Below are 12,526 nucleotides of genomic sequence, written 5' to 3' on the forward strand. Positions count from 1 at the left end.
CCACCTCCTAAAGTAAACACATAGCCTGATGTAGACTTACTATTGTCCCTATCTGATTGAAAATCTGAATCCGTGTAACCCACAGGGAGCAAATCATCTGCTTGGTAAACTAGCATATAATCCCTAGTCCTTCTCAGGTACTTTAATATATGCTTTACCGCAGTCCAATGTCCTTGTCCAGGGTTACTCTGATATCTGCTGACCATGCCTACGGCAAAACAGATATCAGGTCTCGTACATAGCATTGCATACATTAGGCTTCCTACAGCCGAAGCATAAGGAACTGCTTTCATGTCCTCTATCTCTTTTGATGTCTTTGGAGACATCTCTTTAGATAGAGCTACTCCATGTCTAAAAGGTAAGAAACCTTTCTTGGAGTCTTGCATGCTAAAACGAGCAAGGATTGTATCTATATATGAAGCTTGGGATAGACACAACATTCTTTTCTTGCGATCCCTTATAACTTTGATCCCAAGAATGTGTGCACATTCTCCTAAGTCCTTCATATCAAATTGTTTGGACAACCATACCCTTACGTCCGACAATACCTTGACATTGTTACCAATTAACAAAATATCATCTACGTATAGTACAAGAAATACCACCACGTTTCTGTTACACTTCTTGTATACACAAGACTCATCCGGACACTGAATAAATCCATATGACTGGATTACTTCATTAAACCGGATGTTCCAAGACCTTGAAGCTTGCTTTAGTCCATAAATGGACCGATTGAGCTTGCATACTAGATACTCTTTGCCTTTTTCAATAAACCCTTCTGTTTGCTTCATATGGATGTTCTCTTCAAGACTTCCATTAAGGAAAGCTGTCTTGACATCCATTTGCCAAATCTCATAATTCATATGAGCAGCAATGGATAAGAGTATCCGGATAGACTTAAGCATGGCTACCGGTGAAAAGGTTTCCTCATAATCGATTCCCTCTTTCTGAGTGTACCCTTTCGCACCAAGCCTAGCTTTGAAGGTTTCTACCTTCCCGTCATCCCTCTTTTCCTTTTGTATATCCACTTGCATCCAACGGCTTTTACACCATCGGTGGTTCTACAAGCTCTGACCTTATTAGAGTACATGGACTCTATTTCGAATTCATTGCCTTTTGCCAAGATCTTGCATCTATATCTTGGAGTGCTTTCTCATATGGGATCGGGTTCATGTTTACCGGGATCAAGTCCAAGACTCTCCCAAAACATGAATCTTTCAGTGCCTCACAACCCTCCCACTCGACGAGGCACTCCGTGGTTGTGTATCATGTGTGACACGTGTTGCCTCTTGTGGTACTTCATCTTGTCTTGTTTACTGAAGTAGACATGTCCTCTCTAAGTTCTTCTAAAACGACTTTACTTGGGCTTGTAATCCATTATATAGTCTTCTTCTAAAAAGCGGGCATTGGTGCTAACAATGACCTTACGGTCTTAGGACTATAAAATAAACCACCTTCGTTCCTTTGGGATATCCTACAAACACGAGAATACGAGATTCTAACTTATCAAGATCTGGTTTCAGCACATGCTGGACTACCCCAAATCGAATATGTCTTAGACCGGGTTTTCGCCCATTCCACAATTCTATGGGAGTAGAAGAAACTGATTTAGAAGGTACTAAGTTCGGAATCTACTGTTTTCGGAGCATATCCCCAAAACGAATTTGTAATTCAATAACTCATCATCGATCTAACCATCTCCATAAGAGTCCTATTCCTTCGTCTCGCTACACCATTCTGTTGGGGTGTTCCAGTGCAGACAATTGGGATTAAATCGACCTCCGATAAGTAATTCCTAAACTCTCCTAAGAGGTATTCGCCACCACGATCGATCGTAGTGTCTTGATACTTTACCTAATCGTTTCTCCACATCGCTTGTATTCTTTGAACTTGTCAAAGCATTCGGACTTCGGCGCATTAGGTAAATGTATCCATATCTTGAATAATCGTCTATGAAAGAGACAAAATATTCAAAACCTCCTCTTGCCTGGACAGACATAGGACCACACAAATCAGAGTGAACCAACTCTAACACTTCTTTGGCTCTATACCCCTTGGCCTTGAACGGCCTCTTGGTCATTTTACCTTCTAAGCAAGATTCACAAGTTGGAAAATTTTTCAACTCAAATGAACTTAAAAGTCCATCGGCTATAAGCCTCTGAATCCTACTTAAGTTAATATGACCAAGCCTTAGATGCCAAAGATATGCTTGGTTCATTTCTGAAGGTTCTTTTCTCTTATTAGAATTAGAAGATGAATTATAAATTTCCATGTTTTGCTTTGGGGAAGAATTTGGATTTAAAATATACAAATTGCCAACTAATGCACCAGAACAGATAATCACTTTATTTCTTTTAATAACTACATCGCTACTGAAAGAAACTGAATATCCATCTAAAAACAGAATTAAATTCTTTCTAAAACTGAGTACATAAAGACAATTTCTTAAAACCAAATTTCTATTTCTACTAAAAGATAAGTAGACGCCTCCCACTACAACAGTTGCCACCTTAGTAGCATTGCCCATGTAGATAATCTCCCTTGAGATAGTCGTCGGGTTTCCGGAACCCCGCAAGGAATTGCAGACATGATCGATGGCTCCCGTATCTACACACCAGGTCTTTGGTAGATAACACCGCTAAACATGTTTCAACAACTAGAGTATGAGATATACCTTTGTTTTGGTTCTTACGAGGACGATCAGCCTTCCAATGTCCCACCTTAGGATGAAGCACTTGCCCTTGCTTCTTCATTCCGACTTTAAATCCGTACTGAGATTTATTCACTTTCTTTCTTGAACCAAATTGTTTCTTCTTCTTCTTTCCTTCGGTTTAGAAGTAGAACCATTTTCAAGATAGTGAATTTGAGCATTGTGACGAAATAACCCTTCTGCTTAAGTTCTGTCAGTAGTTCCCCTAATGAATAAATCCTTTTATTCATATTATAGTTCAGTGGAATCGCTCAAAACTTCTAGGTAGGGTTTGGAGGATCATATCGATCTGGGTTTCCCATCAATTTCTCCTCCAAGGATCAGTATTTCGTTCAGATAAGCCATCATGTTTAGAATATGATCCCTTACAGGAGTACCCTCTTGCATGGTGGCTGTCATTATCTTTCTCATAGCTTCTTGTCTAGAATCCCTATCCTGATGACCAAAGAGTTCCTTGAGATTGTTCATAATATCATAAGTTGGTAAATGGTAAATCTTGATGTTGCAATACATTTGACATTGAAGCCAAAATGTAACACCGCCGCCATCTCATCCGCTTTTACCCATTTCCTATGATATTCAATCTCCTCTTGGGTAGATTCACCGATGGGTGCATCGGGGCAATGCTCGATCAAGACTAATTTATAGCTTTCGGTAAGAACAATATCCGGTTTCTTTTCCAATCTATGTAATTTGGTCCAAGAAGTCTATTTTGTTGAAGTATGATGGACAGTGGGTTGAAAGTCATCCTAAGAATCACAAATAACTTTTGGTCAGAACTCTAAATTTAGAATAATATTGATTCCTCAAACAATACTATTTTAAAATTAACCAACACCTCATAACACCGTGAATTTTGTATGCCACGTTAGTGTGGACGTATACAATTTCAACATTTGTAAAAGGAAGGTTTAACCCATTAATTTTATTATCTTGTCAACCTAACTTTTGACAAATAAAATTAATAGTTGGTATTATTTGGTCACACAAATAATAGCGGTGACTCCGTTTGGGAGGATACTATTAGATGTGTCTAAGTGTACACCATTACTTGACACTAAGTCCATTAATAAGATTATGCCCCTTCCGTTGGGAAGATCACACGCTTAATTAACTTCCTATAGTCATCTAAAATGGAAGTCGTTCTAGTGATCCGCAAACAAGCTCATCCGTTATGGAGGAAGGCACCCACGCCAAGCTTGTTTGCATCACTTACAAACCAGTAATGGAGACCATGGGATTTACTTAAAAATCCCTCTCCCACTTAGCTATTTATAAATGAGGAATTTTAACTATGCTAGCCTACTAAACTTGTAAACTAACATGCACACACAGCACAATATAAAAGCAATAAATAGAAAATCTAATTTTCAACTATTATGACTTTTATCTTTAATTGTCCTCCGTGTGTTGTCATCCGAAGCTGCTGCCATATTTGGCCACCGGATCTAACTGTCGCATCCATCTTGCTCCGAGTTCCGCTGCGCCTCTGGTCCTTAGAAGGTTCCACGCCTTGCAAGATTCGATCCGCGACATAAATAGAATTTTACATTTCTGATCCTATATTCCATAAAAGGAATGTACATGTATCTAGATCAAAAATAAAATCCTAATAAAACTAAATACAGCTCCTGCTGTATTTTAATACAATCATGCACACACATATAAATTGCCCTTGACATGTCCAAGGGTCCAATCACACACATAATTAATTAAAAGCCATAATAGTTGGATCCTGCATCCACAAAGTTAGCACATCCTACTATTATCCTGCCTAAATTATGTATGACATGTGCATAATTAAACTAAATACCAAATACACAGAGGCAAAACCCTAGCTCTGATACCAATTGTTGGTTGCTACTCGGAAAACCTATAGGTTCCACTGTACAAAAATTTTGTACAAAGGTCTGAACCTTTTCCTAGCTACCATGTGTTCTTTTAAATTAAATTTTGGATCGCCTGCGGAACTTAACACGTTTGATCCAAAACTTAATCTATTTGTTCTTTTAGGTTTTGACTTGGATCTCCTGCGGAACTTAACACGTTCGACCCAAGTCTCCTTAAGTTATTAATTCCATTAAATATTAATTTCCATAAAAGGTTCCCAGTACTGACGTGGCGAGGCACATGGCCTTCTTGGATATGGGAGCAACCACCACTAGACAAAACCTTTAATAGAAAGCTAATATTTAATTTCCTAAAATAACTTTAGGTTAACCAAAGAGAGCAATCAAATCACAAGGAAAAGAAAGAAACAAAAGAACACAACTTCGAAAAACATATTCGAAATTCTAGAACGTAAGCCTCTTGTATTTGGTATTATTTCCATAAATAACTAGCATGATGCGGAAATAGAAATTACTAGTTATACCTTGTAGAAAAACCTCTTGATCTTCTACCGTATTCCTCTTCTGACCTCAGACGTTGTGTGGGCAACGATCTTCCGAGACGAGAAACCACCAACCACCTTCTTCTCCTCCAAGCAAGGTTCGGCCACAAAGGAAGAACTTTACCAAAGAAGAAAATCAAAATACTAACCAAGCTCCAAGAGATGCTAGCTTTCTCTCCTTCTTCTTCTTCTTCTCCAAGTAGTATCCGGCCACCACAAGAACTCCAAGAAAGATGAAGTATTCGGCCACCACAAGAGGAAGAGAGGGAGAGGGTAATGGCCGGCCACAACACCAAGGAAAAAGGGAGAGAAAACAATAGAGGTTGTATCTCATGAAGGCACCCTCACCCCTTCTTTTATATTCCTTGGCCTAGGTAAATTAGGAAATTTAATTACAATAAATTTTCCTTAATTTCCTTGACATGATTTAATTGAGAAAAATAAAATAATATTTCCCCAATTAAACAATGATGGCCGGCCAAAACAATAGGAAGCAAATTGGACAAGTTTCAATCAACAATTAAAACTTTCCTTATTTGTTTCCGGAAATTTTAAAAAATAAAATTTCTCTTTAAAATCTCTTCATGGTTAATAAAAGGAAATATCTATAATTTTAATTTTATTAACATGTGAATAATTTTAAAGAGAAAATAAAACATCTCTCCAATCTACAAATAAGGAAAGAGATCTAATCTCTTTCTTTAATCTTTTGTAAATTTTTACAAGAGAGATATTTTAATTTTAATTCTCTTTTAAATTAAATCTTCCACATAATAATAAACATTAAAATTAAATTTTCTTTTTAATTAATTATGGTCGGCCCTACTAGCTTGGGTTCAAGCTAGGGCCGGCCACCTTAAACCCAGCTTGGTTCCCAAGCTAGCTTGGCCGGCCCCTTTAGGTGGGTATAGAAGGTGGGTATATGTGGGTATAGTACTCTATAAATAAGAGGCTACGATAGGGACCGAGAGGAGGAATTGGTTTTGGTCTCCCGATAAAATTAAGCATCCCATGTTCGCCCAGAACACACAACTTAATTTTATCAATGATAATTCATTCCACTAGAGAACTATCATTGAACTACCGCACAATCCCAAATTACATTTTGGGCTCCTTCTTATTATGGTGTGTTAGTCTCCTGTGTTTAAGATATCGAATGTCCACTAATTAAGTGAGTTCTTGACAACTCATTTAATTAATATCTAAGTCCAAGAGTAGTACCACTCAACCTTATTATCATGTCGGACTAAGTCCACTGCGAGGGTTTAACATGACAATCTTTATGAGCTCCTCTTGAGGACATTATCAACCTAGTATCACTAGGACACGCTTCCTTCTATAATCAACAACACACACTATGAGTGATACCATTTCCCAATTTATCGGGTTTATTGATTCATCGAGCTAAATCTCACCCATTGATAAATTAAAGAAATAAATATCAAACATATGTGCTTGTTATTATATTAGGATTAAGAGCACACACTTCCATAATAACTGAGGTCTTTGTTCCTTTATAAAGTCAGTATAAAAGGAACGACCTCAAATGGTCCTACTCAATACACTCTGAGTGTACTAGTGTAATTATATAGTCAAGATAAACTAATACCTAATTACACTACGACTTTCTAATGGTTTGTTCCTTTCCATTCTGGTCGTGAGCTACTGTTTATAATTTATAAGGTACTGATAATATCATCTTCTGTATGTGACACCACATACTATGTTATCTACAATATAAATTAAATGAACAACTACAAACAAATGTAGATAATTAGACCAAATGTGATTCTTTATTCATAATGAATGTTTACAAAGCTTAGGCTTTCAGTATACACTCCAACAAGGAATGCCAACAGCCTTCGCAAAAAATGCAGGAGAAAGAAGACGACATCGCGGCTTTATAAAGCTTGAGCTCGGTCGACCGGGGTCGTCCGATCCAGGTCACGGAAGCTGGAGCGCAGTCACATCAACGTATGTCGCTTTGGGTGTGCGCTGACGGCGACAGTGACACGTGGCACACGCCTACAGGGCAGCATTTAATGAACGTCATTAACAGGTGTAGGCGCATGCTCGGTTTTAATAGAGATGATTTGCACGAATTCTGAAGGGATTCAGATGATGTCAGCGTTGACCGCTCTCAGCCAAGGATAGAAACTGTAAATTTCTCCAAGTACAAGTGGCGAAGTGCCGATCAGCCTCAAGGAGCAATCGCAGGGTCGTCCGACACCCTTGGGCAGACCAGTCGGAGTTCTAACCAGTATCATGGCTGATCGGCCAACCGATCTCCAGACTAGCTCGTCCAGTCAGTCGGACTTGCAACCTCCTTCGACTAGACATGAGGGAGAGACATATGATCCGGTGATAAGGAGGGGCCTCGGTCAGCAGGGTGGTCAATAACAGGATGGAGGTCAAAGTCAAGCAGGTCAACGTCTGGTATTATAGTCCGATCGAGCAACCCCCTTTTCCGACCGGGAGGAAGAACCACCGAGCCTACATGAAGCAGACGTTTGCATAGCTCGACCAGCTACCGATCTTCTGGCGCTCAGACAGACAGGGTATATGCCGAACGGCAAGCTCGCTCGAACCTACACCGGTAAAACAGCGATGACCGAGCAGACTACATTCAAATGCAGCTCCGTTCTACATAGCAACGAAGCCTTGACAGCGGATGTTGGTCGAGCGACCATTCCGCTCGACCCGAGGACAAGATCACTCGGACGACCGATAGATGGCCGAGTGGCTCTTCCGCTCGGCCTGTAACAGACAAAAGGAGGATCAGAGTATATCTTTCTAGGAACCTGTGCCGCCGACAGGCGGCATGCTTTGTGACATGGTCAGACAGAAGATCGTACGATGGAAGCTTCCGCTGTCTTGTTAGAGATATGCTCGGGTTGTTAAAGTATAGTGTCAGAGACACTTTTCTGGCACGTCTCTTCAGGACATGCTTTGAGAAGCGTGCATGCATTGGGGAGCATGCACGCACTCCCAGGGAGCCCTATATAAAGACCCCCAAGCTTCGACGGAGGTATGCATAATCTCTACTGTAGCCACAGTTACTCTGCCATTTTGCTTCCTCGTTCCTTCTACATCGTCAGTGTTTGTCTTGAGCGTCAGAGGGTCATCGCCGGGGAACCCCTCCCTGGCTCGGCACTGACTTTGCTGTGGTTGCAGGCTTTATCGACGAGGACTCCACCACCAGTCATCATGAGCGCCACATCCTTAGCATCCATTGCCTTGACTCTCGGACAGGATGAAATAAGTTTAAATATATATGTGTTGAATTGGTTAATATTTATGAATAAAATTTATGAAATAATATTTGAGTGAATGTTATCCTGTTTGAGTGCTATGTCGACAGACGCTGGGGACGTGGCGCTCTCGTTGACTACGTATGAACCTCCGACTAGCGTGAGCCTCTGGTGAGAACCTGCAAAAACAAAACCGAGCCAGGAGGGGGTTCCCGGCGACGACCCTCCGACGCTCAAGTCAGCTCCGGCGAGAAGAGATCAAGGAAGAATAACGAGCGTGAAGACTAGCTACAGTTATGAGAATGCATACCTCCGTCGAAGGTGGGGGCCCTTATATAGGGCTCCCAGGGGGCACGTGCACGCTTTCCGAGGCGTGCACGCTCCTCAAAACATACCTAGAAATAGTCGTGTCAGAAAAGTGCGCATGCCGTCATACCTCAACCGTCCGAGCATATCTCTGACATGACAGTGAAAACTTCCATCGTACGATTCTCTGTTCGGTCCGGCCGCCAACCATGCTGTTCATCTGCGACACATGTCTCGAGAAGGATAACACCGGCTGCCCCCTTTGTCCTCTTTTGCTCCTTTTGTCTGTTACTAGCCTGACGGGGAGAGATGCAGGGACCCACTACCGTCCGGGAGGAGACATGTATTGGTTGATTCGCAACTCGTCCGAGCGAACAAGCCACTCGCCGCCTCAACTTTTATAGGCGGACTTATGAGCGTCAAAAATCGGGCCCGCAGCCGAGCTTTTTCTGTGCCGCACCGGGCGCGGTCGTGGTCCGATCGGCCACACCTTTGGGTTGACTATCTTGGCTTTGACCTCCACGTGTCATTGGCCTCTATCCCGTATGGGACTCCACTCATACTACCGGATCACATGCCTCCTCTTCAAGTCTAGTCGAAGGAGGCTAAAAGTCCGACTGACTGGACTACTAGTCTAGTGGTGTAACGACCGCTCGACCACTAAGGTGGGTGCTCCTCTGTTCGGGCACTGTGATGGCGCCAAGCAACTGCTCGGCAGCCTACCTGCTAGGCCTTGGAAAGTTTTGCTTTCCGCTGATTACCTTGCTGACCCGAGGGCGATTAATGCTAACGTCTTCAGGATCTCCTCGGAATTCGTACAAATCCCCGCTATTAAGGTCAAGCACGCGCCCAAGCCTGTGTAATGGCGTTCATTAAATGTCGCCCTCTGACCTGCCGCCACGTGGCACCACCGCCGTCATCGTACGGCGAGGGTGTCAGATCCGATGGGACAGGCGGCAGTTTGAATTCGACGTCCGAATGTCGACTTTGATCCCGATGACTTGTATCGGATGGCTACGGTTGGCTGAGCCCTGTGTTTATAAAGCACAGGCGCCGACAACTATTCCATTGTTGTTGCTTCTGCGTGCTTCACCGGCCTCCTCGACCTCCAGTGCTCCGACGATTTTCCCCCTCCCTCTCCTAAGTTTACTTTTGTAAGCTCCCTGATCCTTTCTTGTTTTCGCGTTCTGCTTCCCCTCGTTTTCCTTAGCGTCGCCTTTCTCGTAGTGTTTCCCGTCGATCTTTCCGACGAAGCCTCTGCGTTTTCACTTTCCGATCATGGCCAGTTCGTCCGCCCCCTCTCCCGGCCTTTGGTATCAATCCATGGAGAGTCGGTTTGACTCGGGAGATGTCTTTAAACTGATCAATGCATATGACATCCCTGCTGACCACAAACTCACCCTGGCCGAGTCGTCCGACCGACCTCATGACCCGTCGGCCGGCACTGTTACCTTCTTCCGCGACCAATTCGTAGGTGGCCTTAGGTTTCCGATCCACCCATTCATCATAGAGGTGTGCAACTACTTTCGCATCTCGCTCGGCTAGCTCGTGCCTAACTCCTTCAGGCTACTGTACGGCGTAGTTGTACTCTTCCGAGTGCACAACATCCCCCTTAAGCCGCAGATTTTTCATTATTTTTACTATCCCAAGCAGTCCGAGCAGGACGCCTTCTTGTTTCAAGCTCGGATCGGCTTAGTTTTCTTTGATAAAATGCCTACCTCCAACAAGCATTGGAAGGATCATTTCTTCTTTTGAGTTTTCCCGAGCCACCAACAGGAAGAATCAGCCCATCACCGACCTGGAAACGAAGAATGTCGAGGCCCGGACGCTCGACCCGTAAAGTAGAGGAAGAGGGACTTCAGCGGGGAACAGAATGTCATCATCCGAGCGGAAGTCGAGAAGTTTCTGAAAGCCAGGCATATACGAGAAGTGCAATTCCCGAGCTAGCTCGCGAATGTGGTGCTGGTCCCCAAGCGGGGTAACAAGTGGAGAGTCTGCATCGACTTCCGGGATCTGAACAAGGCATGCCCGAAGAATTTTTACCCTTTGCCCCGGATTGATCAAATGGTGGATTCAACGGCTGGGTGTGAGCTGATATGTATGCTGGATGCATATCAGAGGTACCATCAAGTGCCGCTCTCCCGTGACGATCAGGAGAAAGTAAGCTTCATAACTGCGGACGACACTTACTGCTACAACGTGATGCCGTTCGGATTGAAGAACACAGGTGCTACATACCAATGACTCATGAATAAAGTATTCCGGAAGCAGATCGGGCGAAACCTGGAGGTATACGTTGATGACATACTTATTAAATCAATCCGAGCGGTCAACCTTTGTGCAGATATGGAGGAAACCTTCGGGACTCTGAGGACATACGGGGTCAAGCTAAATCCCCAGAAGTGTCTGTTCAGAGCAAAAAGTGGGCGCTTCCTGGGGTACATCGTGACTGAGCGAGGCATAGAGGCGAACCCTAGCAAGGTAAAGGCATTGCAGAACATGTCACCTCCTAGAAATTTGAAGGAAGTACAACGCCTTACCGGTCGGATAACGACTCTCTCGCGGTTCATCTCTAAAATTGCCGACCGGAGCATGCCCTTTTTCAAGATTCTTCGCCGAGCCACCAAATTCTAGTGGGACGAAGAATGCGACTGGGCGTTCGAAGCTTTGAAGGTTTATCTGAACTCTTTAACTGTATTAGCCAAGTTGGCTATAGGCGAGCCGCTCCGCATATATTTATCCTCACCGAGCACGTTGTTGGCTCGGCATTGGTAAGGCCGGACGGCGAAGAACAGCCAGTGTATTTTCTGAGTCACATCCTAAAGGACGTTGAATCCCGCTACACTGGTCTCGAGAAGCTTGCCTTCGTGTTAGTCCTCGTCGCCCGGAGACTCCGACCCTACTTTCTCGTGCACACAATCGTCGTCATGACGAACATCCCTTTGGGAAGAGTACTTCTCAATCCCGAGGCGTCTAGACGATTGATCAAACGGGCAATCGAGCTCAGCGAGTTCGACATACAATACCTACCCCGGGCGACAATTAAGGCGCAATCCTTGACGGATTTCATCACCGAAGTGTAGAACCCCAAGCCCGAAGTCACTTGGAGGGTGTACGTGGACGGGTCGGCCACGCGGCAGGGAAGCGACATCGGTCTTCTGTTAATTTCACCACAAGAAGAACGGATGCATCTGTCTGTTCGGCTGGATTATCGCGCAACCAACAACGAAGCAGAGTATGAGGCGTTGATAGTAGGCCTACAGGCCGCTCGGCATGTGGGAGGCAGCAAGGTCTTGATTCATTTAGATTCGCAGTTGGCTGCTCAGTAACTCTCGGGAGCATTCGAGATAAGCAACGTCAGACTCAAGCTTTATGCGGAAGCCTTCGAAAAACTGAAGGCCAGTTTTCGAGAGGTGCTCATCCAGAAGATCCCCCGAGCGGAGAATCAGGCTGCAGATGAGCTGGCTAAGCTAGCCAGCTCGATATAACCAATTGTGATCCAACAATCAATCGAGCAGGTATCTCTGGTCGCCCACATCGACCGGATGGAGGGGCTCACATTCCCAAATGACTGGCGGTCGGCTATAGCAGAATTTCTGAAGTCAGGGGCAACACCTTCCGGTCGGGAGGAAGCGCATCTGCTCAGGAGGAGAGCTGGTCGGTTCGTCCTCATTGGCGACCAGCTCTACAAAAAAGCGTTCTCCAGGCCTCTGCTCAAGTGTGTTGGTCCGGAGGATGTGGACTATATTCTGCAAGAGGTACACCAAGGCTCATGCGACGGGCATCCGGGCGGCTACTGGTTAGCGAGAAAGATTCTTTTGGTCGGCTACTTTTGGCCAACTTTAAAGGAGGACGCCGCTCGGA

Source organism: Zingiber officinale, chromosome 8B (genome assembly GCF_018446385.1).
Source record: "Zingiber officinale cultivar Zhangliang chromosome 8B, Zo_v1.1, whole genome shotgun sequence".
Lineage (NCBI taxonomy): Eukaryota > Viridiplantae > Streptophyta > Magnoliopsida > Zingiberales > Zingiberaceae > Zingiber > Zingiber officinale.